The 27,388-nt window shown below is 38.1% G+C and overlaps 1 protein-coding gene across 2 annotated transcripts in view; it reads left to right on the top strand.

Moving 5' to 3' along the window:
- Positions 1-728: 728 nt before the first annotated feature.
- ACSL3 (acyl-CoA synthetase long chain family member 3) overlaps positions 729-27,388 on the top strand; it is a 65,037-nt gene continuing 38,377 nt past the window's right edge. The window contains exons 1-2 of one of the 2 annotated variants that reach the window (XM_045560306.1): positions 729-941; positions 27,224-27,279. The gene's annotated coding sequence lies outside the window, so the exon portion shown is untranslated. The remainder of the gene's footprint in view (positions 942-27,223; positions 27,280-27,388) is intronic. The other variant, XM_045560307.1, reaches the window with a different exon arrangement.

Here is a 27,388-nt window from a genome sequence, read left to right as displayed (position 1 = left end):
GATACAATGGCAAACTCTTTAAAATACACAAACACTTTAGTTACCTAAGAAGAACGTTCAAAAACAATTTGGAGTAAACTTTATTTTTTGAGAAGAAATATCAATTTTGTATAGTGAATGCATTTAGAGGAAAATGGGTTATATGCTGGGTGAAGTGAAGCCAAAATGAGAAATAATAACGGACATACTTTTAGTGCTTGAGCCTCTTCCGGCCCCAGCCATTTCCAAGAGTCATTTTATTTTGCAAGATTTGACAGAAATTTGGGCAAGAACAGAGCTACTCTAATCCAGTTAAAAATGAAAACGAGTATGCATATAATTCCATAATCTACATTGAGATTCATACATTACAGCAATCGCAGTGCGTCTGCAGTTCTCTTTTTCGGGGGGGTGGGGGGTGGGAGTGGTCTTTCCTCCTAGAGGGACGGCCCTCCTGCAGACCCTACTGGAGTGCCCTCTCCTCCTCCCACGTTGCGGCCGCAGATCCCTGCTTCCCTCCCCCACCGGCCGCCGACCGGGTCCCCGCCCCGCGCCGGCTGCGGCCGAGTCCCGGCCGCCGCGGCTCCGCGGAATGACCCGTAGTAACCCCGCCCCGCCCCGGGCCGCCAGCGCCGCGCTCCCCGGCCCGAATTCGATAGGCCCAGCTCCGCACGCGCCACCGCCCGCGGGCCAATGGGCGGCGTCCTCTCTGCATAAGCAACGAGTGCCGGCCGGGGGTGCGCGTCCCGGGCGGTTCTGCTCAACAGACGCTGGGCTGCCGGCGCCGGGGAGCGCCGCTGCAGTTGCCGGGGCAGACGCGGCGGCAGAAGGTCGTGCCCTCGCCGTGCTACCGCGACGGCCGCGCCGGGGTCCCCAGGAGGCGGCACGGGGCGTGAATGCTCTGGGGCTCAGCCAGGCCTGCGTGGGCCCGAGGCCGGAGGAACCCGGGCCCCGGCGTCGTGGTGAGTGCGGCGCCCGTTGTGGGAGCGGCGGGGGCCGGTTGGCGGCGCGGCCTCCGCGTGCGGCTCGGCTGGGCCCGAGGGTCGCCCCGGCCTGGGGGAGGGACGCCGCCAACCTGGGGGCCCGGGTGTCCAGCGTCGCCGCCCAGCGTGGTCCCGGGGGTGTGTGCGCAGGCGGCCCGCGGCGCTGGGAGAAGCAGTGGGCAGGGTGGGAGGCGTCCGCCGGGGGTCCGGGGAGCCGGCTGACGTGGGGCCTCGGGCGCAGGGCCCACGCGAGTGGGGGAGCCGCAGCGCGAGCGGCGTGGGGCGGTGCTGACGCCGCGGCGTCCCGGGGAGGAAGGATGCGCCGGGTCCCTCCGGGCGCTGCGGGCGCGGGGTGGGGGGCGCGGGGTGGGGGGCCGGCCACTGGAATTAGGTGGGCTCTGCCGCGGCCCGAGCGGTGAGGTGTCCGTGGGAGGGAAACCCAGTCCCGCGATTTCGGAAAACCCATGTTTGGAGGGGCAGGAGTGTCTGTTGCTGCAGGGGGTGAGAAGAAATTGGGTGTGTGAGGTGGGTCGATCTTAGTAATTTGTTCTGGACAATGTTTGTGGTGGTGGGATTGGAATTGAGACTGATGTCTGGGGTTGAGAGTTTGTAAGTTTGTTTTCCCCTAAGTGCGTTTTAATTAGACGCTGGTAATAGGATGTGTCACACTTAGGGAGTGCTTACCACCGGCAGTCCTGTGGGGTAGGTATTCTCAGGCCCGTTTCACATGTGAGGAGCCCGAGGCACAGATTTAACTGATTTGCCCAGGGGGTCTGGCATTATTAGAAAATGTGCTCTAAGCTCTTGTATATAAGGCTCCTCAAAAAGAGAAAGGAGTAGAAGAACATCTTTAAAATGATGTGGAAGCTAGAGAGGGAATAGGCTTTGTGAATGAGATTATAGCTGAATAAAATGACAAATAGCTGGCATTTATTGAGCCTTTATTACATGTCATGGCACTGTACTAAGAGCTTTATGCTCATTGTCTTTACACTGCTAACAGTCCTCTAGGGTGGAGGTTATTCCCATTTTACAACGGGAGAAACTGCAGTTTGAACGTGGTAACTTGCCTCAGATCTCAGCTAGTGAGACAAGAAGCTGGGATTCAGACAGGGCTGTCTAAATCCAGAGCTCTTATATCTGACCACTGCATTATACTGCCTCTCCTCGGTGGCTGGCTGAATAGTTTTCACAGTGGATTTTAGTCTGGGTGGCTAGGAGAGCTGTAGTTTGATATCATTTCTTTCATAATCATCACATCCTATTATGTGTGCTCATATTAGTTCTGAGAGTTAAGGATGCTGCTGAGTTGCTCCTGAAAGTGTCATAGAAGGTAGTTATAGGGGAGAGGTGGTATGACATGGTAGTCTTGTTGCACAGACTTTATTCTTTTGTTTTCTGTGCAGTTCTTACACTTAGGGATGAGTAAGGCTTTTCTTATTACTCTGGCATGGATTTTCTCTTTAGACTTTTCCTGGTTTTTCTCTCCTTTTTTTTTTTTCCTTGTGAGACAGGGTCTTGCTTTGGCTCTGTTCCCGGGGCTAGAATGCAGTGGCGTCATCATAGTTCACAGCAACCTCAAACTTCTGGGTTCAAGCGATCCTCCTGCATCAGCCTTCTGAGTAGCTGGGACTATGGGCATGTGCCACACTATGCCCGGCTAATTTTTCTATTTTTTGTAGAGATGCAGTTTGGCTCTTGCTCAGGCTGGTTTTGAACTCTTAGCCTCAAGCAATCTTTCCGCCTGGCGCTTCGGCCTCCCAAAGTGCTAGGGGATTATAAGCATGAGCCATTGTGCCTGGTACCTGGTTTCTCTCTTCTATAAAAAATGTTGGTTCTGTAGCATGGCAGTGTTGTTGGGTATAGAGCAGAACGGTCCATTGGACCTAAGGGTCAAGGTGACAAGTTACCTCCTATCTTTGGATGTTAGCTTCTGGATTTGTAAGATATTTGGCCTAGGTGACTTAAAGCTCAAATATTCTATGAGTCTAAAATGTCCTCCTTGAAGGAAAAAAGGAAAGATGGGAGAAATGAAGAGTGAACAAATTATAAGGGAAGATCATCCTTTTTCTATTCTGGGGCCAGGGGGTAAGGTGGGGGATACTGGAAATATAGCAGTGAATGGAATTGATGTAATCCCTGCCCTTATGGAGGAAACAGACAAGAAGCAAATGATCATGCAGATAAACATGTAATTCCATGTTTTGATACGTGCAATGAATGAAAAGTATTTTTTGAATGATGATTATAAGCAGGATTGTGATTTAGGTAGAAATCTAGGGATCTTTTTTGAATTAATGTGATGGGATTTTTTTCTAGATGACAGTCTTGAATTCTGAGGCCAAAATTAAGTGTGTATAATGTAAGAGTTTGAGAACTTTTGAGCAACAATAATTCTTTTCAGTTCACAGTGTCTGTTCCTACCCAAAATGTCACTCCAGCTCACAGTGCAAGATCTGGAAATGAGATAGGGAACTTTTTCAAGCAGTCAATCTGTCTGCCTTTGGGGTACTTAAAGCTTAAATATTCCTATAATACTTGCGTGTTCCCCTCTCCAGATGAACAGTTGGAAAGCAAGACTCTTATGTGACATTCGGTCTGTTTGTTTTTTTTTTTTTTTTTGGAGACAGAGTCTCGTTCTTTTGCCCTGGCTAGAGTGCCGTGACGTCACCCTAGCTCACAGCAACCTCAAACTCCTGGGCTTAAGCGATCTTTCTGCCTCAGCCTTCCGAGTAGCTGGGACTACAGGCATGCGCCATCATGCCCGGCTAATTTTTTATATATATATTTTTAGTTGTCCAGATAATTTCTTTCTATTTTTAGTAGAGACAGGGGTCTTGCTCTTGCTCAGGCTGGTCTTGAACTTCTGACCTTCAGCAATCCTCTCACCTTGGCCTCCCAGAGTGCTAGGATTACAGGCGTGAGCCACCTTGCCTGGCCGACATTTGGTCCTGGAGATAGAATTATAATTTTTTTTTTTTTTTTGAAAAGCTAGGCCAAAGGTGACAGGCTTTGTAAATTTTAGATAAGCAGCACAGTAGTTATCAAAACTTTATCCATTGTAGTTTACACTTTACAGGGTGATTTAACTTAAAATTCTCACCTCTTAGAGCATTGTTTTTTGATGGCAGGATTGGGAAATATAAACTGTTAAATACCTAAATATTTCAGTTGAACATGTATGAAGCTAATACAAATAATTCATTGCAATATACTTACTGAATGCCATCTACATGCAAAGCACTGTCCTAGGTTTACCATGTTGAATAAATAAAAAGATGAACTTGACAAAGTCTTTGCTTTCAAGGAGCTTTTAGTTTAATGAATATTAATATTCAAATTTAAGTTTTTTTCTTTTTTCAAAGTACCGTCATATGTTGGCTCATTTGATGCTCTTAGGATCCTTACATAGTGAGTCAGAAATATTGAGAAAAGATTTTAGATATAAAATTGTCAGGACATGATGATAAATAGTACATGGGATGGGAAAAGATGATATCAAGTACTAGGTTTCAGACTCATTCAACTGAAGGAGTGTGTGTGCTATTCACTGAGCTGGGGCTTACTGGGAGAGAACTGTGTTTTGTATATGGGGAGAGCATGGCTTTAGTTTAGGAAGTGTTCCTTTGGAACTGACTTTGAGACCTCTGTTGAGGTCCTGGTTTAGTGCTCAGAATCGGAGTGGACATTTCTATTTTGGAGCCCTCAGTTTAGAGGTGAGAGCTGAAACCATAGGCATGGGTGAGTTTGCCTATGGAGAGAGACTGAAATAAGAACAGATGGAGCTGGGTAGAGGAGTTTGAGCTTGCAGAGGAGTCAGGAAAAGTGAGAGGACAGCCAGAAGCAGCTGTCCCTGCAGGAGGAAGCGGTTTATACTCTGAGATGCTCCTGTGAGAGGAGAATTGAGAACAGTCCATTAGATTCAGTAACATGAAAGTCATGAAGGTCATTGGTGATGTTTGAAAGAGATGCTGGTCTGGTGGCAGGGGTGGAAATGGGAAGGAGACAGCAAGTACAGGTTACTTAAACTCTTGTTCCCAAGAGTTTTGATTTCAGCATGTTTAAGCACTGATGGAAGGCTCAGTGGAGAGGGAGAAGTTGAGTATAGACTAAAAAAGGGTTTGTGCAAAGTTCCTGAGAGGATGGGAGCGGATGGGATCCAGAGCACAAGTGAGGCTTGTGTTTTAGCTGGGAGGAGGGACACCCATTCTGCGGTAACAGAAGACAGGCCTGTAACTTACCATGGAGCCCTAAGCACATTCCAAAAAATTGTTAAGAACTGTTAAATTCCTAAAAATCAGCCCAGTTTTAGCTGACTCATGACATAGTCTTTTAGAAAACTCCACTACAAGAGTATTGTGTGAAATTGATTTAATATATGGTTTAGTTTTGATTTCATCCCCTCAGTAGGGTATATATTTTCATCTAACTTTTGATTATAATTTATTTCTCTTCTGAAAAAGGAGACATTATAAACATTAAATCTTGTGATTCCTTCTCTACATGCTTATTTTTGGTTTTGTAACTAAAAGGTTTCAGACTGCTTCTGTTTTTCTGACATTTTAAGTGCCTGAGTTCTTCTTTTTATTTGATTTGAGCTTCTGTTTTTATTGGAATATGTTTACTTACATGTTTGTAATGTTTCCCATTTTGAGGGATAAAGAATTGGATGATTCAGTGGGCTCAGTTGATCTGCTAATTTTTACTTATAATAGAATTGAAGATATTTAACCTTTTGGATAAGTCACCTCCAAATACAGACTTCTACTTGTTTGTGAAGGATATACACAGAGGCATGGGTTCATTCCTTTATGTATTTATATTGTGCCTATGTAGCAAGGCACCGGGAATGTGGAAATGATTAATAGAGAGTTCCTGCTCTCAAAGAGCTCACTGTTCACTAAAGGAAGGAGGTGTTTCAACAAACCTTACAGTATAGTGCAAGGGAAGAAGGCATATGAGCAGGTATGTTATAGTATGGTAATACTAATCAGTACATCAGTGGAAGCAGCTAGGGAAATACAGAAGTGGAAAGTAGGCACAGAGTAAAGGAGGAAAAAGGGAACGTGCAGTGGAGGTGATAGCTGCACCAGGTTTTCCAAGATGAATTAGAGTTTTGCCAAGTGAAAAGGGAGCCTGGGAATAGAATGTTTTACCTTGAATTTGGACTGTGTGTGTGTATGAATTGGAGATGTTATAACAGTATCAAAGAATATTGTTAGAAAAATTTTAATAAAGCTTATCTTACTATTCTAACATTGATTGCTCAAGAGGTAAAAAGCTGCCCATTTTCCCCTGGTTCTGTCATGGTCAACTTTACTGTCTCCTATTTGATGCAGAAAATAATTGAATATAGTTATATTCTTTTGATACAAAGCCTAGGTTTTCTTTTTCTAAGCTAATGGTTTTTGGAATAAGGATAATAGCTAATACCTTAACAGCATCCTGTGGCTTGGTGCTGTTCTAATTTCCTTATCATTCTTACGAGATAGGTTCTTTTATTTTTACAGATGAGGAAACTGAAGCACAGAGGAAGTTAAGTAACTTGCTTGAATGTGTTCTGGATTTCATTGCAGGTAGTTTGGTTCTAGAGTCCATGTTCTTAACCCTGGGTACTGCATCTCCTCTCTGGGGTGACGAGGCATAATTGTTTCTGGAAAGGAGCCACGATGACATTTAGGGGCAATGTTTATGTCTGTTTTAATTACATATAGTTACTGCCCCAAATAAAACCCTTGATTTTTACAGGGAGGAAAACATCAGAAATAACAAACTAAATTGAGAGAATTTAACTAGATTTTCTTATTGTACTTCAACATGAGTATTTCAGGATACATTCTCCTTTAACCTTCTTTCACAAGAATCATTATCATTGCCCTTTTAGGGTTCTTTTTTGGATCAGGAATATAAAGGAATTTGAGATGCCATAAAAATGGAATGCTAATTCCATTCTCCTTTTTAAAATTTTTATTTATTTATTTATTTTCTGCGACGGAGTCTTGCTTTGTTGCCCCAGCTAGGGTGCAGTGGCATGATCATAGCTCACAGCAACCTCAAACTCCTGGGCTTAAGTGATCCTCCTGCCTCAGCCTCCTGAGTAGCTGGGATTACAGGTGCGCGACATGACACCTGGCTATTTTTTTTTTTTTCCAATTTTAGTAATGTTGGGGTTTTCCCTTGCTCAGGCTAGTCTGGAACTGCTGAGCTCAAGCGATCCTCCCTCCTCAGGCTGGAGCCACCACACCTGGCTGCTAATTCCATTTTCTCTCTTTTAAATACAATATAGACATGCTTTCTGTATGTCTGAACAGTATTTCATAACATTTAATCCAGTTAAAGAAACTACTCTTTTACCTCATATCTTTCAGTTAACCACTGCTCTGAATTTGGTATGCATTTCTATACAGTTTTACTACATATGTGTATCCCTGAACAGTGTATTGTTTTGTATATTCTAAAATTTATATAGATGGTACTGTGTGTTCTTTTTTTTTTTTTTTTTTTTTCCTTTGAGACAGAGTCTCGCTCTGTTGCCTGGGCTAGAGTGCTGTGGCGTTAGCCTAGCTGACAGCAACCTGAAACTCCTGGGCTCAAGCAATTCTTCTGCCTCAGCCTCCCAAGTAGCTGGGACTACAGGCATGCGCCACCATGTCCGGCTGATTTTTTCTGTATATTTTTAGCTGTCCATATAATTTCTTTCTATTTTTAGTAGAGACAGGGTCTCGCTCTTGCTCAGGCTGGTCTCGAACTCCTGACCTTTGAGCAATCCACCCGCCTCAGTCTCCCAGAATGCTAGGATTACAGGCGTGAGCCACCGCACCTGGCCGGTACTGTGTGTGTTCTTGTGCAGCATACTTTCCCCCCCATTCAGTGTCACTTATCAATGTGGTTTCATGAGTTGAATTTCAGCAGTGTGGGTACATGTCGATTTAGTTCATTTATTTTTACTGTGACATGGTATTACATTTTGGTGCTATACCACATTTATTTTCCCTCTGTTGGTAGACTTTTAGGTTGTTTGAATTTTTTTTATTCTTAAAAAATATTAATATTATTACCGTAGTATTCTAGTGTTCTAGATAAACACAAGCCTGTGTTTATCTAATTCCATTTCTGATGCTGTAGTTACCCTGTGCTCCTTTTTCTTTGTTCTTTGCATTGTTGTTTTGATCTTCCTCTAATTTTTTCATTACTTGACCTAAAGTACCTTTATCTGTTATACTTACAGTACAGAATTACCATGGGCACTTTTTCTAAGGCTGTTTTTAGTAACCTTTAGTTAACCTTGTTTTACTTTCTTTGTTTCTATTTTTTTCTAAATAATAAAAATATCTTAAAATATCAATATATCTTAGCAGATATCTTGTAGATACATATCTAATATCATTTCACTTCTAATTCCATAAATGACTGTAGGGATAATTCACATGTGCTCTTTCTCTTGGGAAATGTTTCTTTCTTTCTTTCTTTTTTTTTTAGACAGAGTCTTGCTCTGTTGCCCAGGCTAGAATGCTGTGGCATCAGCCTAGCTCACAGCAACCTCAAACTCCTGGGCTCAAGTGATCCTTCTGCCTCAGCCTCCCGAGTAGCTGGGACTACAGGCATGCGCCACCATGCCTGGCTAGTTTTTTCTATGTATATTTTTAGTTGTCCAGATAATTTCTTCTTATATTTTTTTAGTAGAGATGGTCTCGCTGTTGCTCAGGCTGGTCTCGAACTCCTGAGCTCAACCAATCCTCCCGTCTCGGCCTCCCAGAGTGCTAGGATTACAGGTGTGAGCCACCACGCCTGGCCGGAAATGTTTCTCTGTTAAAAATCTGCTTTAGCCAGATCTGTATTTTAGTGCTTGTTTCCTTTAAGTAATTTTCTTTAAAATGTAGTGGGTAGGAACATGGACTTGGAGATAGGATTTCTTAGTATCCTGGCTCTACTTCTTATTAGCTGTGTGATGTTGGACTGTTTATTTAATTTAGCTGTGTGTCAATTTCTTCATCTGTAAAATAGAGACCATAAGAGAATCTGTAGATTGTTGTGAGATTTGAATAAGTGTCAGGTGTATAGTCAGTACTCAATATTAACTATTTTTATTAGTTTCATTTATTTTTAGAATATGCAGCATCTCACTGTTACCTTTTCTGAAGCAGCACAATTATTTTCATGTATACTCATATACCTCAGGGAAATGTCTAATGTTTTATAACCTCTTGTTAATGGGAATTGGGAAAAGATATTGTAGATAGTAGAAAACTAAGGGACATTAACTGGATTTTGTTAATATATTATAACATACATAATATATTAACAGCAATAATTTGGGGTTTATATTTTGCTTTAATTTCCTTGAAAATAGGCGTAAAGCACATTGAAAGTTGACATGATGAAATTCTCATTCAGATAACTATTCAGGGTCTATTTTCGTTAGTTTTAAGGACCTTTTGAAATATCACCTTGAGTCAGTGATGTTTCTAAATGTATTGTCCTATATCATCAACCTGTGTTGTTGAGTGGTGAAGGAACCATTGCCATCCACATGTAAAACTTCATAGGTTAAATTTGAGCTAGTTACTTAACCTTTCTTGGCCTTCCATTTCAATATCTGTAACATAAAGATTTTAATTCATACCTGACAGGGTTATCATGAAAATTGAGGGAGGCAACTGATAGTAGTAGTTCCAGACACGCAGTTGGCCACCTGTGTTAGTTGCTTCCTTCATGTCTCTTCCTCTGTCTTCTCTCTTGATTGCCTTTTTTCCTGTTTTCTCTCTTGTCTGTTTTTCCTTTCTTCCTCCTTCCTCCCTTCTCTGTCCTTTAGAAGTAGTTTTTTGGTAAATGCTAACAAAGCATTCTGAATCCAGCATGTTAGCAAATCCATTATATTAATAACAACATCATTTAAAGAGGGCTAGCAAATATTAATTCCTTCAGGATAAGAGTTTTGAAGCTTTGTGAGGGTATAAATGTTAAATGAGCGTTATAGAGGAAAAAGAGGTCATGTTTGGCCAAAGTAGCCAGGGAAAGGTCAGCTAAGCAAAATGAGACTAATGTTGGAATTGAAGAAATAGTTGAGTGTGAGGAAGGTACTGAAATTGGATGTCCGGGGCAGTGGAGTTTGGAAGAGCAGAATTGACCCGTAAAATTAAACCATCAGCTGCTTAGGAGGACTAAGGAACCTGTGAGGATAAATCACATCCTGTGGGGAAGGGAGGAACAGAGACTCGGAGGACAAAAATAATTAAGTCCTTGCATAAACTCATTTATTTACTTATTCAACTCAGAAAGTACTTCTTGAATGGATGAAAGGTTCTAGGAATAGGAAGGGAGACCAAGCAGCTAGCAAGTACAGAGAGCAGCATGGGCTCTGAGTTGTTACAGGAAGAGCACTAGGGATGTGGCCCAAGTTGTTTGTAACCCTGCCGCTATGACTCAACGGCTGTGTGGCATTGTCCTTGCCATTTAGTCTGACTGGACCTCTCTCTCTCTCTTTTTTTTTTTTTTTTTTTTTTTGAGACAGAGTCTCACTCTGCCTGGGCTAGAGTGCTGTGGTGTCAGCCTAGCTCACAGCAACCTCAAACTCCTGGGCTCAAGCAATCCTCCTGCCTCAGCCTCCCGAGTAGCTGAGACCACAGGCACGCACCACCACGCCTGGGTAATTTTTTCTATTCTTAGTAGAGATGGAGTGTCTCGCTCTTGTTCTGGCTGGTTTGGAGCTCCTGAGCTCAAGCAATGCTCCCACCTTGGCCTCCTAGAGTGCTAGAATTAGAGGCATGAGCCACTGTGCCCTGCCTGACTAGACCTCGGTTTTCTTGTCTGTAATCTTTTCTTTCTAAAAAAAAAAAAAAAAAAAAACCCAAAATAACACAGCAAAAAGAAAACAAACAAACAGAACCCCTGCTTATCCATCACTGTTCTTTTTTTTGTACCTCCATTTCCACCTCTTCCTTTTACTTGGTTCAGGATTTTGTTACCTATGCCCTATTTCTTTCTTATGTGTCTTTGATCAGTCTTAGCTTTGTGCATTTCCCCTTGTATGTTCATTAAGTGTTTACTACATGAAATTCACTGGGGGCATTTGCCTGGGTCTCTTCCTGTTTAGACATCTCAATAAACAAGATTCTCAGAAACTATCTCAGGGGCAATGGGCAGTAAATAGCTGGAGCCAGAGATGAGGCAGACCCTTTCTTTGATGTCAGGATCTTACAGGCATTCCATTTTGAGATAGCTGATAAATTCACAAATAATTAATTGCGAAGGAAAATGAGTGCCTTGAGGGTTCAGTGGATGGATAGAGAAGTTCAGGCTGGAGTTGGGGCTGGTGGAGATTTGGTTATCAGAGAATGCCTTATCAATTTAGATGTTAAGAAATTACTAGAATTTGGGTATATGTAAAACAAGAAAGACCATTCCAGGTAGAGCTAATAGGCAAAGTAAGCAAAGGCAGACAAGGCAGGTAAGGGGGAAGAGAGATGCATACTTGAATATAGAGTGTGTGAAGTAGAGAATTGGGAGGTGAGAGTTGAAAAGTAAGGTGACTTTAAGTTGTGGAGGGCCTTACATGCTTGGCAGAGGAGTTTGGAATTACTGTTTTCCGTTTTCTTTTCTTTTGGGCAATGAGGAAATTAAGACTCTGGAGTAGAGGGTTGAGGTGGTAAAATTTGGGTTGTAAAGGAGTGACAGTGTCACACTGCAGTGTAGTTGCAGGATGTATTAATGTGGGAGGGGGAGCAGGGATTAGAGGCAGGGGGTAATTAAGGAGATAGTTGAAATCTGCTAGGTGACAGGAGTAAGGACTTAAACTGCCAAAATAACAGTGAGAATGGGTGGAAGGGGCTGGATGTATCAAGTCAGTATACTTCTTTGGTACTCAGTTACTAGAAAAAGTTTAAATTTTATTCTAATAAAATATGGAAATAGTTAACTTTTTTCTTTTTGTGGTTTGAATTGTATGATTAGGAATGTTCCAATTTACCAAAATGGTCTTTAGCAGTATTAAAGCCTCTATAAACATTTATAGTAATATACCTAATTCTAATGCATTATGTTGATTTTGGGATTGCTCACATATTGAGTTAAGGCCAATGGGAAACTTTTCAGCTAGATTGGGTAATATTTCATAATTCCATGGAGTTGTGTGTTTTGAACAGAAATATTTTAAATTGGTGTCTTTATTCTCTGGGTTTACTGTTCAATTTCTTGTTTAAAATCTCATAATCTGGCCTAGTGTTTGAGGGATGTTAGTACTGTTTCTACATATATTTGTAGAAATTATAATGCACTTACATATTTGCTTAAAGTTTTTCTTAATTCTAACATGTTCAGTGAAAAAATTTATAAAATACGTAAAAGCATAAATTCTACATTCTAGACGTAGCCAATGCTGAGGTACTTTCTGTCTTGATACCTGTGTGTGTTTTAACATAAGTGGAAATATATTGTGTATATTTAATATTTAACCTACTTTTTCTCATTTATCATTATATTATGAGCAATTTCCGTGTTATTAGATGTTCTGTGAAAATATTTTTAGTGGTTGTGTAATAGTCAACTATGTGTACATATCATAATGTATTTGACCATTTCCCAATTATTAGATATTTGCTTATTTTTGTTTCTCCTTAGTATAAATAACTAATGGAAATTCTCAAGCAAATTTGTTTTTCTTCATTAAATATTCATAGAAGTTGAATTGTTAGGTCAAAAGGTATGAAAAATTTAAAGGCTCTCATTAAAAATTACAAAATTGCTTTCCAGAGAGGTTTTTGTGCCCTCTAGCAGTTTACGAGAGTGTCTTTACTTTGCACCTATACTTACATTTGTATACCGAAAACCAGGAGAAAGATGTTATTGCATATTAATAATATTTTGTGTAATTTTTTGGGGATTAGTAACCTATTTATTTTAGTTAAACCAGTCTTAATCTAGATCTCATTTAATAAGCAATAATTTTTGTTCATTAGATATATCCTGCTGAGGGATTTGAAGAGTAAAAAATTTCTAGATTTAAAGTTTTTGTTTAAAAATTTGTATGTTTATAATTAAAAATAATGAAGAATATAAAATTTTCATTTATGTGAAAATTTGAATGAAGAGGTAAAGTTGGGAGTAATTATAAAGATTTATTTTTTTTTTATTTTTTTATATATGTATATTTTTAACCTTAAAATCCTACTACCATTTTTTATTATACACGTGAACCCCGATCCTCGTGATGGGCTTATCGGTAAGATTTCTGGTAGCGAGCACAGGCACCAGGGCCTCCAAACTTTTTGGATTCGCAGCGACACTTCCAGTTTACCTTTCTTTGTGTTACATATAACCTGTTAATGTTAAAGCTAATATGTGCAAAGTGATTAAAACAGTGCCTGGCACATATTAAATGCTCAGTTAATGTACTTATTATTTTTACACTAAAAATTTCTCCCTCCAGCTGTGTGAGGTATATTAGCTCATATAACACAATGTCCCTCCGAGTTTCTTTTGTCCCCATCACTGATACAATCAGTACAGTTGGGGAGGGAGGGAATGAGGTTTTCTTTGAATAAAAAGCCTTAAAGAGTGGTGGGGTGGAGAGAGGAACCTCTCATATCCATGAGGGATGATTCAGATCAAGATAATAGTGAGTTGATCTGTATAGTCAGTTGAAATCTGGATTTTTATTCAGTAAAATATAGATTGGCTTTCCACTGGTTGATTCGTACCGCATTCTATATTCCTTTACTTCTGGTTCTGGTTCCTAGAAAATGATTGGAATAAGTTCTGTAAATTTGACCTCATGGCAAATTTTATGACATATTTTAGAAAGAAATGTCTTTGTATTGAGGGAGATGATTTATTGACGAGGCTTTTTCTTTTAAGTGATAGCCTTTCTGTACAGATATTTGAGCAGGAGCTAATTGTTACTTTATGGCTTTAAAATATTTTCCCCATACCTATTTAAAGTATTGAATACAAAATAGCATTTATTAAAGTATACATTTATTTATACCTATTATATATCACCTTCTTGGCTACAATTCAGGAAAGCAAAAAATAAAACAGTCTTTGCTTCAAGAAGCTCAGTCTGTTGCAGGGACACAGAAAAGTAAAGTTAAAATGCAATTGCAATAAGTTATGTTAATGGTGTGCCTAATGTGCTTTGAAAGCTGAAAGAACATCTAACCCAACCTCCTTGGTGGAGAAGGGGAAGAGAAAGGAAGGAGGTGAAAATAGGTGGAAAGAATTCAGTCAAAGATGGGTTAGAGTTTTTCTGAGTTAGCAGGGGGTTGGAGGTGGGACTTGGGGAATACAAGTATAAAGGCACAGGGCAAAAAAATACATGGATTGTCTGGTGGAAATTGAAGGCAGGGTCAGTTTAATACTCAGGGTCTATTTATGTAAATCTGAACCACTTTATATTGAGATTGAAAAGCAAGCTGGCCTGTAGTCCCAGCTAGCCAGGAGGCTGAGGCAGGAGGATCTCTTAAGCCCAGGAGTTCAGGGCTGCAGTGAGCTAGGATTGTACCACTGCACTCCAGCCTGGGTGGCAGAGCAAGACTCTATCTTTTTTTTTTTTTTTTTTTGAGACAGAGTGTCACTCAGTTGTCTGGGCTACAGTGCCATGGCATCAGCCTAGCTAACAGCAACCTCAAACTCCTGGGCTCAAGCAATCCTCCTGCCTTAGCCTCCCGAGTAGCTGGGACTACAGGCATGTGCCACCATGCCCGGCTAATTTTTCTATATATATTTTTAGCTGTCCATATAATTTCTTTCTATTTTTAGTAGAGATGGAGGTCTTGCTCTTGCTCGGGCTGTTCTCGAACTCCTGAGCTCAAACGATCCTCCTGCCTCGGCCTCACAGAGTGCTAGGATTATAGGCGTGAGCCAGTGCGCCCAGCCACCTTATCTCTTTAAAAAAAAAAAGAAGAAAAGCATATTTATAGATTTATTTATTTATTTTTAGGCATACATTGATGTTTCTGGATTGTAGAATATTCAATATCCTTTTGGCCAAAATTATGAAAAGTTCTTTTTCAACCACAAAAGCTTCTTATTTTTGTTTACTTATTTTACATTTATTGGGATTGCAGGGATTCTCATTCTGGACCTTGATGCTGGCTTTCTTACTGGAAAACTAAACAGAGATTCCTTCTCTTCCTGTTGGAGGCTGACTTGATCTCTAGACTTGGTATCTGCTGTTTGGGGGTGGGGAGTGGGTGGGGTAGTTGACTTCTTAATAAGATGAAGCAAGGAGTTTATTTTAGTTCCATATAGGAAACCAGAATGCATCAGAATGAATTAATCTTAGAACTGTATTTGGCTCAGTTTTAATGTTAACAGAATTAACATACTCAAACTAATTTAAATTATACCACACAGACCTTGATACATGGAATCGTTATTTTTTAACATGCTCACAGTTGATACTTCCCGAAGTCATTTTCTTATTGTATTATATATAGCTTTCCACATTCCTACTGTGTTAGATTCTAAGATTTTGTACTCATCATTTACTCTGAAACTAGGCCTGGAGTGGAGACTGATGTTTGCTTAGACTGAATAGCACCCTCCTTAGAAATTAAAAATGTTTATTTTGTATACCACTTTCTGAGGCATAAAAAGAATACCTCTTCTCTCCAACAGTATCTTGAGGTGAGGAGGTTGTGGAAAGTAGTGGCTGGCTGTGGGGGGTGAGGTGGGGAGGTCACAGAGGGAGATCATAGTACCCCAAGTATAAGTAAAGAGATGAGAGTGGTGGAGAAGAGGGAGAAGAGGTATGAAGAGCTTGAGCACAGTGACCACACTGTTGCTTGAACCCTTCAATCTGGCTCTACCTCATCCTATATAGTTTGTGACCCCAGAAAATTTAATCTCTCAGCTTCAGTTTCTTTAAGATAGAATGATGCCTTCTTTGCAGGGTGCATAATGATGCAGGGTATACATGCAACCAGTCACTGGTGTGGTGGAAGAAAATGGTAGAAATTCTTTCTCTTATTTTTAAAAAATTTCTATATTTTGTGCATGATTTATAATGTTTACAGTATACTAGAGCAGTAGTGTATGTACACAATATTAAGGTACACATGATTGGAATGCCAACAGTTTTTATAAAGGGGGCTTTTGGGATCCTTAAAATTTAGAGACCATGATATAATAGAGGAAAGGTAGGCCCACGTTTGGAGGCTTATTATTAATAGCTTGGGGGCAGTTCTAGAGATGTATTGAGTTTGGTTAATGGGTCTGGGAAATGAATTGAAGGAAATTGGATTTAGGGAGCTTGTTTCTGCAAGTTCATTTGGAAAATGGTGGACATAGTAAAACTGGTATGTGTAGTGCCTGTATAGTCTTACACTATGTCATGTGTTAGAAGATTACATGGTAGAAATTTGGATAGGATGCCACCCAGAAACATGAATCAGTATTAGGGAATTGCCCTTGATGCATGGTTAATTTATCTGCAGATAATTGGGAGCTGACTGTATGTATGTTTAAGTTAACAAGGTTTATTTATATTATATGATGCCACAGTACAGGCATGTTAACTATAGATGATTAATTATAGTTTTTGTTTCTTGTTAATTACAATAGCTTTATGAAATAATTGTGAATTTGCTATCTTTCTTAGATTCAAGAGCACAGTGTTTGTTTTGGGCTCCTTAAGGGAGAGTTGGTTTATTTAATTTATCCTTCCACTAAAAAGAAATCTTTATGAGGGCAGGGATATTTGTATTTTATTCACTATTGCACACCCAGTGCCCATCATATAGGAGACACTCATATTTGTTGAGTAAATGAATCAATCTCTGCTACCTAGCACAGTAATGGATTTGAGATACTGAGTGTTTATTAAATTGAGTTGAAAGATTTGAGCATAATACCAGAAAAATTTTGGAAGGTCAACAATCCCACATCAGAATGACTAGTATACCCTTATTCCTGGGAACTCAGGAATTCCTAAAGAATAGACTTACTGTTGATAAATATGTACTTGAAAAACTAGCTAGTTCGGCAATATATACAAATATAACTTAAAAAATTATATGATAATGAAGGCAAGAAAGTGATGGGTTGTTTTAGGCCAGGTTAACTGCTTGCTGTACTTCAGTGACATTACCACTTGTTGCCTTCTCTATAGCCTTTGACACTCCTGACAACCTTCACGTTTGTCTTCGGTTCTAGGGCACTACTCTTGGTTCCTCTGTCTTTCTTCCTGCTTCTTCTGGTGTCTGTCCTTAATCCTTTGTCTTATAACTGGTATACTGTTTCTGAGGGATTTCATGTTATATGAATAGAGTCAGTGATGACTCTTAAATCTACATTTTTAGCTGTTTGGAGCCTATCAGGTAATCTACTTAATCTGTCAAGTAACCATACAAAACAAGTAAGAAAAATCCTACTGGGTTTTGATTGGGGGATTGCATTTGATTTACAGGTTAATTTTGGAAGAATCATATTTATTCTTCCCACCCAGGAATAAGTCTGTATTTCCATATATTCACGTTTTTTTAGTGTCTGTTAATAGAACTTCATACACACACACACATACACGCAGACACTCTCTTAAATATGGGTGTTGTATAACATGGCTGTTTTAAAGTTGCTTTTGCTATTGTGACTCAGATCTTTTTCCATTTCATTTTCTAAGTGGTTATTAATAGTATACAGGAAAGCTATCAATTTTTATTATCTACTTAGTATCCAGTTATCTTAGTGAATTCTCCCTCTGGTTGTCTGGTTTTCAGATGATTCTTTTGGATTTTCTTGTCAGACAACCACGTATCTGCACACCATGATGATTCTCTTTCTTCTTATTCAGTATTTATACTTTTTTTTAAGTCATTGCATTGGCTAGACTGCAGTGCTCCCCAAAAGAAATGCATCGAGAGCCAAAAATGGGAGTTATATATGTAATTTTAAATTTCTAGCAGGCAATTGATTTTAATACATCCAAAATATTATCATTTCCAGTACATAATCAATATAAAAATTATTAATGAGCTGTTTTACATTTTTTAAATACTAAGGTTTTGGAATTCCATGTTTATTTTATATTTAGAGCATATCTCTATTTGGACTAGCCACATTTCAAATGCTCAGTAGCACTTGTGGCTAATAGTTACTGCATTGGATAGCACAGGGCTAGAGCCTTCTTAATGATGTACAATAATTATGATCATAGTTGGCCTCATTGTCTTGTTCCTTACTTGAATGGAAATTGCTTTTCAGTGTGATGTTTACTGTTGATTTCTGATACATACATTTTTTTTTAAGTTAAAGAAGTTACTGTTGTTTCTGAGTAAGAAGTTCCTTTAAAAGTTAGTAATTGATATTTACTTCCTTAAAGACTTAAAAAAGAAACATACTGACATGATCAGACCTTTCCCCTCCCACTTAGTTTGTTAATATAGAGGATGATAGTAATAAAATTCTAATGGTGAAGCATCTTTGTACTCAGAGTAAATAAATCATGCTTGGTTATGGTATGTTATTCTTTTAACTCTGCTGGATTAGATGTGCTGATATTTTAGGATTTTTTTTTTTCATACTCATTAGAGAGATTGTCCTGTGTAGTATGTAAGGTTTTGGGATCAGCATTATGTTAATATTAACTAGCTCTTGTAAAATAGATTACAAAACTTCTAATCAATTTTGGATTTTAAAAATATTTGTGTTTTAAAACTTATATCAAAGGAATATATGCACATAGTTGAGGACTTTTTAAAGTTAATTTCTTAGCAAAATATATTTGTAAAATGTAAATTTTCTAAGTCCTAGCATGTCTGAAAATTCCTTTACTTATTTTGCAAAATTTCTACTTGCAGTTCATCAGAAATTTAGTTGGGAGTAGAATTCTAGGTTAAAATTGATTTCCCTCGAAACTTTTAAGGCAATGTTCAGAGCTGCCTAGCTTCCCATGTTGCTGAGACATCTGATGCCAGTATGATTCTTATTCCTTTATAAGAAAGGTGACCATACATCCTGATTTGCTTGGAATACCCCCAAATTACACCTTTTAACGGCACCTCCTTTTACTCTGAAAATTATCCTTATTTGTTGATCTGTTGTTGTAGAATTATTACCTTGTTTGTAGATGACCTGCTGTTTGGTTTTTTTTTTTTAGAAGCTTTCAGGCTATTTTTATACTCTGTGCTCTGAGAATTTACAAGACTGTATCTAGAGGTCAGTTATTTTTTCCCTCATTCATCTACTCAGTCTTTCAAACTGAAGACTAGTGTGTATCAGCTCTGGGATATTTTAGTGTAGAAGGCTTCAGTAATTTCTGTTACTTTTTTTTTTCCCCTCTCCTTCTGGAACTCCTCGTAGTGGAACTTTTATCTCTTGGATTGACACCTTATTTTTAAAAATGAGTCAGTTTTTTTACTCTTCTTTAACTCTTTGCTTTTCTTTTTCTTTTGGATCTATAGATCTGCAGGATAAAGATATTTTTGCTTTTCTTTCTGGGAAATATTCTCAACCTCATTTTCTGATACTTGCATTAACTTATTAATTTCAGCTGCTATTATTAATGTCTAAGAGCTTTTTCTTATTTTTATTTTTTCTATATAGCATCCCATTCTTATTTCATAGATGCAATAGCCTCTTTTATCCCTTTGAGAATATTAATTACATACACATATTTAGAAATTTCTCCCATTTCCTACATTGTCTGTTTTCATTGAGGTACCTTTTCACAGCTGTTTTTGTCTCTTTCTTTCATAGTGATGGTTTTTCACAAATACCTGGTAATTCAGAACTTTATCTTCTGTCTGGATTTTTAGTTTTCAAGTGGTTTTTCTGTTTCTAATTTCTTTTTCCCACCAATAAATTCTCAACATTGGCACCAAATTTAACATTATGAAACAGAGACCTGATTATGTCATTTCTCCTACATAAAAATTAGATGACTTTTCAGAGACCTGAATAATGTCTCAACCACTTACTGCAACATACATTCACAGTGGCAGTGAGGGGACTGCGTTTATTTCCCGGGGCTGCTGCAACAAACCACCACAAATTTGGTGGTTGAAAACAACCGAAATTTGTTCTTACAGTTAATAGAGGCTAATGTTACTGGGGTGATGTCAAAGTGTTTGCAGAGCTTTGCTCCCTCTAAAGACTTGGGGGAAGAATCCGTTTCTTGTGTCTTCCTGCTTCCAGTGGCAGCTGACATTCCTTGTATCAGTCCAGTCTTTCAGGCCAGCATCTTCAAATCTCTCTGCTCCATCTTTACCTCATTTTCTGCTCTGTGTGTGTCAACCTTGCCTCTCTTTCATAAGGTCACTCACGTGTGATAGCAAGTGTCCTTCCCTGCCCTTTAACCTCTGGCAATCACTGATCTTTCAGATTGTCTTTTTTCACTTAGCAATATGCACTTCAGTTTCTTCCATGTGTTGTCATGACTTGATAGCTCATTTATTTTTTAGGTTGACTCTGTTCCGTTGTCTGGATGTACCGCAGTTTATTTATCCATTACCCACTGAACGACATGTTGGTTGCTTTCTAGTTTTGGCAATTGTGAATAAAACTGCTATAAACATTCATGTGCAGTTTTTTTTTTTTTTGTGAGTGTGTTTTCAACTCTTTTGGGTAAATACCAAGAAGCGTATGTTAAGGGTGTGTTTAGTTTGATAAGACGCTGCCACACTTCCAAAGTGGCTGTACCATTTTGCATTCCCACCTGCAGTGAATGAGAGCTCCTTTTGTTCCACATCCTTGCCAGCATTTGGTGTTAGTGTTTTGGATTTTGATCATTCTAATAGGTGTGTAAAATATACACTATATGTTTTTGGAGAAAGGTTAAATGATACAGTGTTATTTGCTAGTATGATACATAACTCACCAGAAATTTTCCTGCAAGGTTTAGAAGTAACATATCTCTAGGAAAATGTTGGTATTTGGCTCTCATTATCTAGACTAAGAGTAGTACTGCTTGTCTTAAGTGTTTGTTTTGACAGATATTGACACAAGGGTGAAGGCCTCCTACCATTGTCAGCTGGTAAAATATTTAGTTTTTTTATTATATTTCTTTTATTAGGCATAAAATAAGTTATAATTAATTGTGGCTAAACTGAGCAAAAAAATTTGAAATTCTTCCCATTTTGTGACCGTAGAATTATGCAAGTTATGAGAAGGTAGTTTTATACTTACTTAATTCCACGTAAACCCATTGGGACATTAAACCATGTTATTTAGCAATATTGTCTGCCTTCCTTTTCTCGATTTGAATTTCATTAAGTATCTGTGTAAGGGATTTGAACTCAGTAGTCTCTTTATTTTGCAAAGTTTAGCACTAGAGTGTTATTACTGTTTCAACATGTGGTCATTTATTAATAAAATTTGTGTTAGTGTTACTATAAATTTAAAACTGGACATTTCAATAGAAGTTGTAGATTCAAGGTCAGGAAAACAGCAGTGGGCATTTTGTTAACCTGTAGTTTCTGCGTGATTATAATTATCATGGGGCATAAGAAATGTGGCACAGTTTTATTCTAGAGTTTGTGACATTTGGGGGCAAGAATTTAAGGCTCAAATGACCTGAAGGTTTTTAGTATTCTGTGAAGTGAAAGTAAAAACTACCATAAGGAATAGTTTATGTTGGTAGAGTGCTTTGATGACATAAAAGCAATAAGCATTTTATCTATTAGAATCATGATTATTGACATTCATCTTCTTTGTCAGAAGATCATTTCAAAGTGTTTGTTCATATCAGTTGAATTTACTATTCTTTACATTTTTGGCTGATTTTAAAAAGAAATTATACAAGTAATATGTTTATTATTAAAAACTGTAAACAGTATAGAAGTCTGTAAGTAAAGGAGAAACTTCCCCGTTCCCCTGGTTCTTTTGCTAGGGATCACCCCTTAACAGTATGGAATGTGTCCTTCCAGATTTCTTATGTACATATCCAAAATTACCATCTTTTAATGAAGCAGGTGTGCTGGAAAAAGGAATTTACTCTGCCCAGTTTAAAATACATTTCACTTAATTTTAGACATTTCCTTGCCTGTATCTCTCTGAAGGATATACGTGGCCAAATGAAGAGTGACTGAGTAAACACATTGGAGCACAGTACTACTCTACATATTTCTTTTAGTGGTTAATGGATTATAGCAGTGGTCCCCAACCTTTTTGGCATCAGGGACTGGTTTCATGGAAGAGAATTTTTCCATGAGGGCAGGTGGTGCAGAGCTCAGGTGGTGCCATGTGAGCGATGGGGAGCGGCTGTACACACAGATGATGACTCTTGGTTCACTCACTCACCTACTGCTCACTTCCTGCTGTGCAGCCCTGGTTCATAAGTTTCAGGGAAGACCATTTTTCTACGTATGGCGTCGGGGTGGGGGTGGTGTAGGGGTGGGAGGAGCTCAGGTGATAATGGATGGCCTGGTTGCTAACAGGCCATGGGGTTGGGGACCACAGGGTTATGGGAACCCCAGACTTTGAATTCCTAGCTAAGAATGCATCAACAGAGTTTAGATTTACAATAAAATTGAAATTGCAAAAATAATTTATGGCATGTTAAATAATAGATTTTAAACAGTAAGGCATTTATAGAAATGACTAATTACTATTGACTTTATGGAGGCTTAGCTAGGTTTGGGTAGATGGAGAAATGGTTTTGGAGCTTTAGTACGTTTACCTTGTGCTCAACATAGGGCACTTAGGACACTTGGGGAGGATGGAGAAAGACATCAGAAACTGGAGGTGGGAGGGTGGTGAATGGGGAAAAGCACTGTGGTACAGTGATAAAGGTAACTTTCTCTGTCATAATTTTGCCTAGCTTGGCCAGGTACCTAAAAAGGGGAAGAAAACTTGTAATAATGTTATAGGTTAACTATATGATGAAGTAAAAGGCATGTCATGAACTACTTAGAAACCCAGTGTCTTGAATTCTGAAACTTAAAACCTAATCCTTTTACAGTTAGGAACTGCCCATGTTTAGAAGTCCTGTGACTTAAGAAAGGATGTGAAAACTGAAGCTGATTCACATGTGTACACATCCTTTGCGTGATTGTGGGTTGAAGCATTTTAAATTCCTTTAAAAATCTGGGGCAGCAGATTTTGATTATAGAATTTTATATTCATTTTCATGCTTTCAGGAATCCATCTAAAAATCACATAGCATTTGAAAGAGAACATTAACAAATAGGATTATGTATGAATAAATTTAAACTTCTATTACAGCTGTTATTTAATGTTTCGAATCTGCTGTGGGTTTGCAGCAAGTTCGTTACTGTCATTTTTTTCTTGATGTTATAGTGATAATACAAATTCATATTTAAATATTTTATAGGTTAGACAAGTTTTGATGGCTTTCAGGACTTAATTGCTTATCTTGATGACCCAGTGTTTCATATTCAGATGGTAGCAGAAAATTTTGTCCACATATATATATATATATATCCCTATGTAGAGAAATTATTCAGAATATTTTCATTTGTATGTGAAAGTGACCTAGATTAGAAGTATGGAAGGAGATGGGGACAGCAGCAGGTTTGCTACTCCCTTGGTTTAACAAGAAAAGGTTTCATAGAGTTGGGCTAAATATTTCTCATAGCTATTTGAGGTGGATCTTTTTTTCCTGTGCCTTCTATTTTTAAAATGTAATCTAGTTTTTGAACACTTACGGAAAAGCTATAGAGGCCAGAAAATGACACACCAGAGAATGAAGGTGAGGAGAGGGAAGACAACTGTTTATCTTAGTAGCTTTGATTTTGAAACATGTTGTTTAGGAAAAGCTTTTTTAGTGGTAAAATAATTGAGAATTTGTGGGAAGAAGAAAATACTGTATGCAAAAAATTTTAAAAGGAAAAATAAAAAAGTGAATAATATATGAATAAAATACAATAGAAAACTATTGAATGAAGGAAGTAATTCTGTGTTTAAGCCTTATTCTTAGCTATTTCACTTTTAGGTAGTACAAATGAAGGTAATGTAATGTCAGTTGTGATACAGATAATGTATTCTGTAGTTATATGTATTTCCACAACATACAAGTTCTAATTATGTATATTTGGTTTTTCTTAAGTTTGTTTTGTAACTGATCTGCCCAAAATATAAACAAGAAACCGGGCTTTGGGGGGTGGGGAGGGGAATGGAGGAAGAGAAAAGGAAACACCCAGGGAATTTTACTGAACAATATATAAGTCCTTGAAATTAAAAGAGAAGGTATTCCGGGTAGATAGACTTAGATTGCAAAATTATTCCAAGCTATTTTCACTCTTACTCATAAATGGAATAAGCATTTTAAAATCATCTTGAAAATCTTAATTTAGAAACTTTAATCCTTTTACATTTTCAAAGGCTAAACTTACCTGAAGAGCCATCTTCTCTCAGTCACGCATTATGAGTACATTTACTTTTGCTAATATTTTGTATGTTTGGTGCTATTATATTTTGCCTCTGGCCTTTGAATTTTCTTTAATTTTCTTTAATTTTTTATTTCACTCTGGGGAAGAAAACAGGTAGATTCAAAAGTGCATTTGTTAATCCAACTAAAACAGCCTTTACTTAAAAATTAGGCTGTTTATTCTCCTAGGTATAGGTTCATGTAATCCTAATTGTAGTACTTAGCTGGATTGAGTTGGAATTATTAAGACCCTTAAATATTAACTGCCCAGGTTGATGTCATTATATAATCTAATAGTTCCTGTTTTTCTGAAACATTTATATAACTGGCTCTCATTAACCATTTTGTAGGAAATAACTGGAATAAATAAGGACATTACCAAAAGGATAAGGAGTCCTATGCAGTACTGTCTTAATAGTGTCAAGATATTCAGATCTTGGCCAGTTAGTAATACTGATAAGTAAATCAAGATAGTGATACTAACTAGGGCTTCTAGGGTCTAGTTTCTCTGTCCTATCATTTGGGTAATATAATAGTGATGAAACATGTCATTCCTTCCTGTTCCCTTTTAATGAATCAAACTTGAATAAAATTCTGATATAAAAAGTTATGGTTCTGTATAGAGAAAACATCTTTAGGATATAATAGAAAGAGCATGAAATACTAGACACAGGAAAAAGTATTCATAGTGTGTGTATTATCTTAAGCAAAAATAAATTTGTAATGATATCTCCAAAGCTCATGGAGTAAGATCTCCAAAACTGACTGGCTAGCTAGGAATGCTAAAGGAATTGATACCAATGCCAAATATAAGATGTGTTAAGTATCATTAATACTCTTTTTGCTTAGTATTTTATGTCATAAGGGACTTCATGGATAGTCTTATGATTTCAGCCTCTTCTAACCTTAAAATCTTAAATGTAGTAAACATGAGTCAGTAATGATGAAAATAGCTGAGATTTGAGTGTTTGTAGGAGGCATGCACTACATAATTTCCATATTCTGTTTAATCCTCATAATAATCTTATAATGCACATAGTCTCTACCTTTTTACAGATGAGGAATCTGAGACTTAGAAATATAATTTGCCTAAGACAATATTTAGTAAATAGTTGAGCCAAGTGTCAAACCCAGTCTGTTTGCCTCCATAGCCAAACGTCTCATTAAGAGTAAAGTTTTGACTTTAGTATTTTCATAATCGGAGTGTAAGAAATAATCATGGTAAAATAAAAATATTGGTACAGGTTTGAGTATCCCTTATCTGAAATGCTTGGGATTAGAAGTGTTTTGGATTTTGTACCTTGGAATATTTGCATATGCTTACTGGTTGAGCATCCCAAATCTGAAAATCAGAAATCCTAAATGCTCCAGTGAGCATTTCCATTGAGCATAATGTCGGTGTTCAAAAAATTTTGAATTTTGGAGCTTTTTGGATTTTGGATTTTCAGATTTGGGATGTTCAACCTGTATACATAGGATTGTATAAACAATAGAATTTAAAGTACTAGTAAGACATGCATCACATTTTGCCGTTTAAGTAGAGTGCTTTTACCCATTTTCCTTGTTGATTCCTAACCGAAGTTTTGTGAGGTATTTATTATTGTTACTCCAGTTTTACAGTTGAATCTGAAGCTGGAGGATTAGGGACTTGTCCCCCAAGTTACATAATGATTAAATGGGTAGTCAGCATCAAACCCAGAGTTTATTGTTATAGTTCTAGAAGGAGTGAGTCTATTGAATATTTTTAGTGCAGTCAAACCAATGTTACAAATAATAGCACTTTCAGTAGATCATATAAAGTATATGAATAACAAGTACTTGTATGCTTTGAATCTGCATGAAACAAAACTTTGTACCCAGACTACCTGTACTAATAACTAGCTTTTATAGCGCCCTTGTTTTTTTCTAAAGCCATTAATATCTACTGCATTTCACATTTTATCCTTACTTTAATTTTGTGCATTAGATAAATGATGACATACATGGGGAAATAAAGTACAAAAAGGTTATTTCATGAAAAAAGATCAAGCTGAACTAGTGGTAGAGCCCAGGCTACAGTTAGTTTGCTGACTCCATGAGTTGATTAATTGTAGGGTGACCAGCTCTTCCTGGTTTGCCTGGGACTTTCCTGGTTTCTAGTATTCAAAGTCTTGTGTCCTAGGAAACCCTGCAATCCAAGGCAAAGCAGGATGGTTGCTCATCCTAATTAATTGTAACACTTTGTGATAGATTGGGGGGGATGGTAGTTAAGATGCCATATAAAATGTAAGGCACCCAGTTAAAACTGAGTTTAAGTTTGTTAAATCTGGCAATCTTAAGTAGGAGTGAAGGGGTATTTCAGTGTGTAAGAAGTATTCTTAGCTGCTTAAGGGAGCACCATCTGACAGTTTCCTTTTCTCTGGAGTACTTAATTCTTGTTCTTTGAGCTGTGTGGACAGGATGCAGGAGGTCAGGATGAATAAATGAACACAAATTGTGCCCAGTGCATATAAACTGATGGAAGTGTGTGTGGCAGGGGGTGATGGTGGTGGTAGTTTGAAGCAGTTAGTTCTCCTTTACTTATCTGGAAACTTAACCCAGATCTGAGCCTATCCCATCTTCGTTGGATCAATCTGTCAAACACCAGCACATTCTCAGATCATCCGTGTTATATTATCCTTAGACTGTATGTTAAATAGTATTTTTTGTTGTTGTTAAGGTAGCACATTCACATGACTGAAAAATGAAAAGGAAGCCAGGTGCAGTCGTGTACCTTCCTGCTTGAGAGGCAGAAGGGAAAGGAGTGAAAGTCTTTCCCTATCCTCTTTCTTGCACCTGTTCACCTACTCACCATGGATTTAATTTGATCTGATTGGAGAAGGTTAGAATTTTTTTTGAAGTGGATCTTAGAAATCTTCTCATTGAGTGATTTTTTTTCTTCTTCTTTTCTTTTTTTTAGAACTGAGAAATACTTTTTCCTACAGAGTACTTTGTATAGAAGACGGAATTCCTCAGGTTGGTTAAATCTTCATTGTTTGTTTGATAGCTGTCAGTACTCCTAAATTCATTTTGGAGCCCTTATGCATCAATAAAATATAGTCTTAAATTTGATGCAGTTGAATTA

The sequence above is a fragment of the Lemur catta genome, chromosome 8 (genome assembly GCF_020740605.2).
Source record: "Lemur catta isolate mLemCat1 chromosome 8, mLemCat1.pri, whole genome shotgun sequence".
Lineage (NCBI taxonomy): Eukaryota > Metazoa > Chordata > Mammalia > Primates > Lemuridae > Lemur > Lemur catta.
This window is presented reverse-complemented; position numbering and strand designations above follow the sequence as displayed.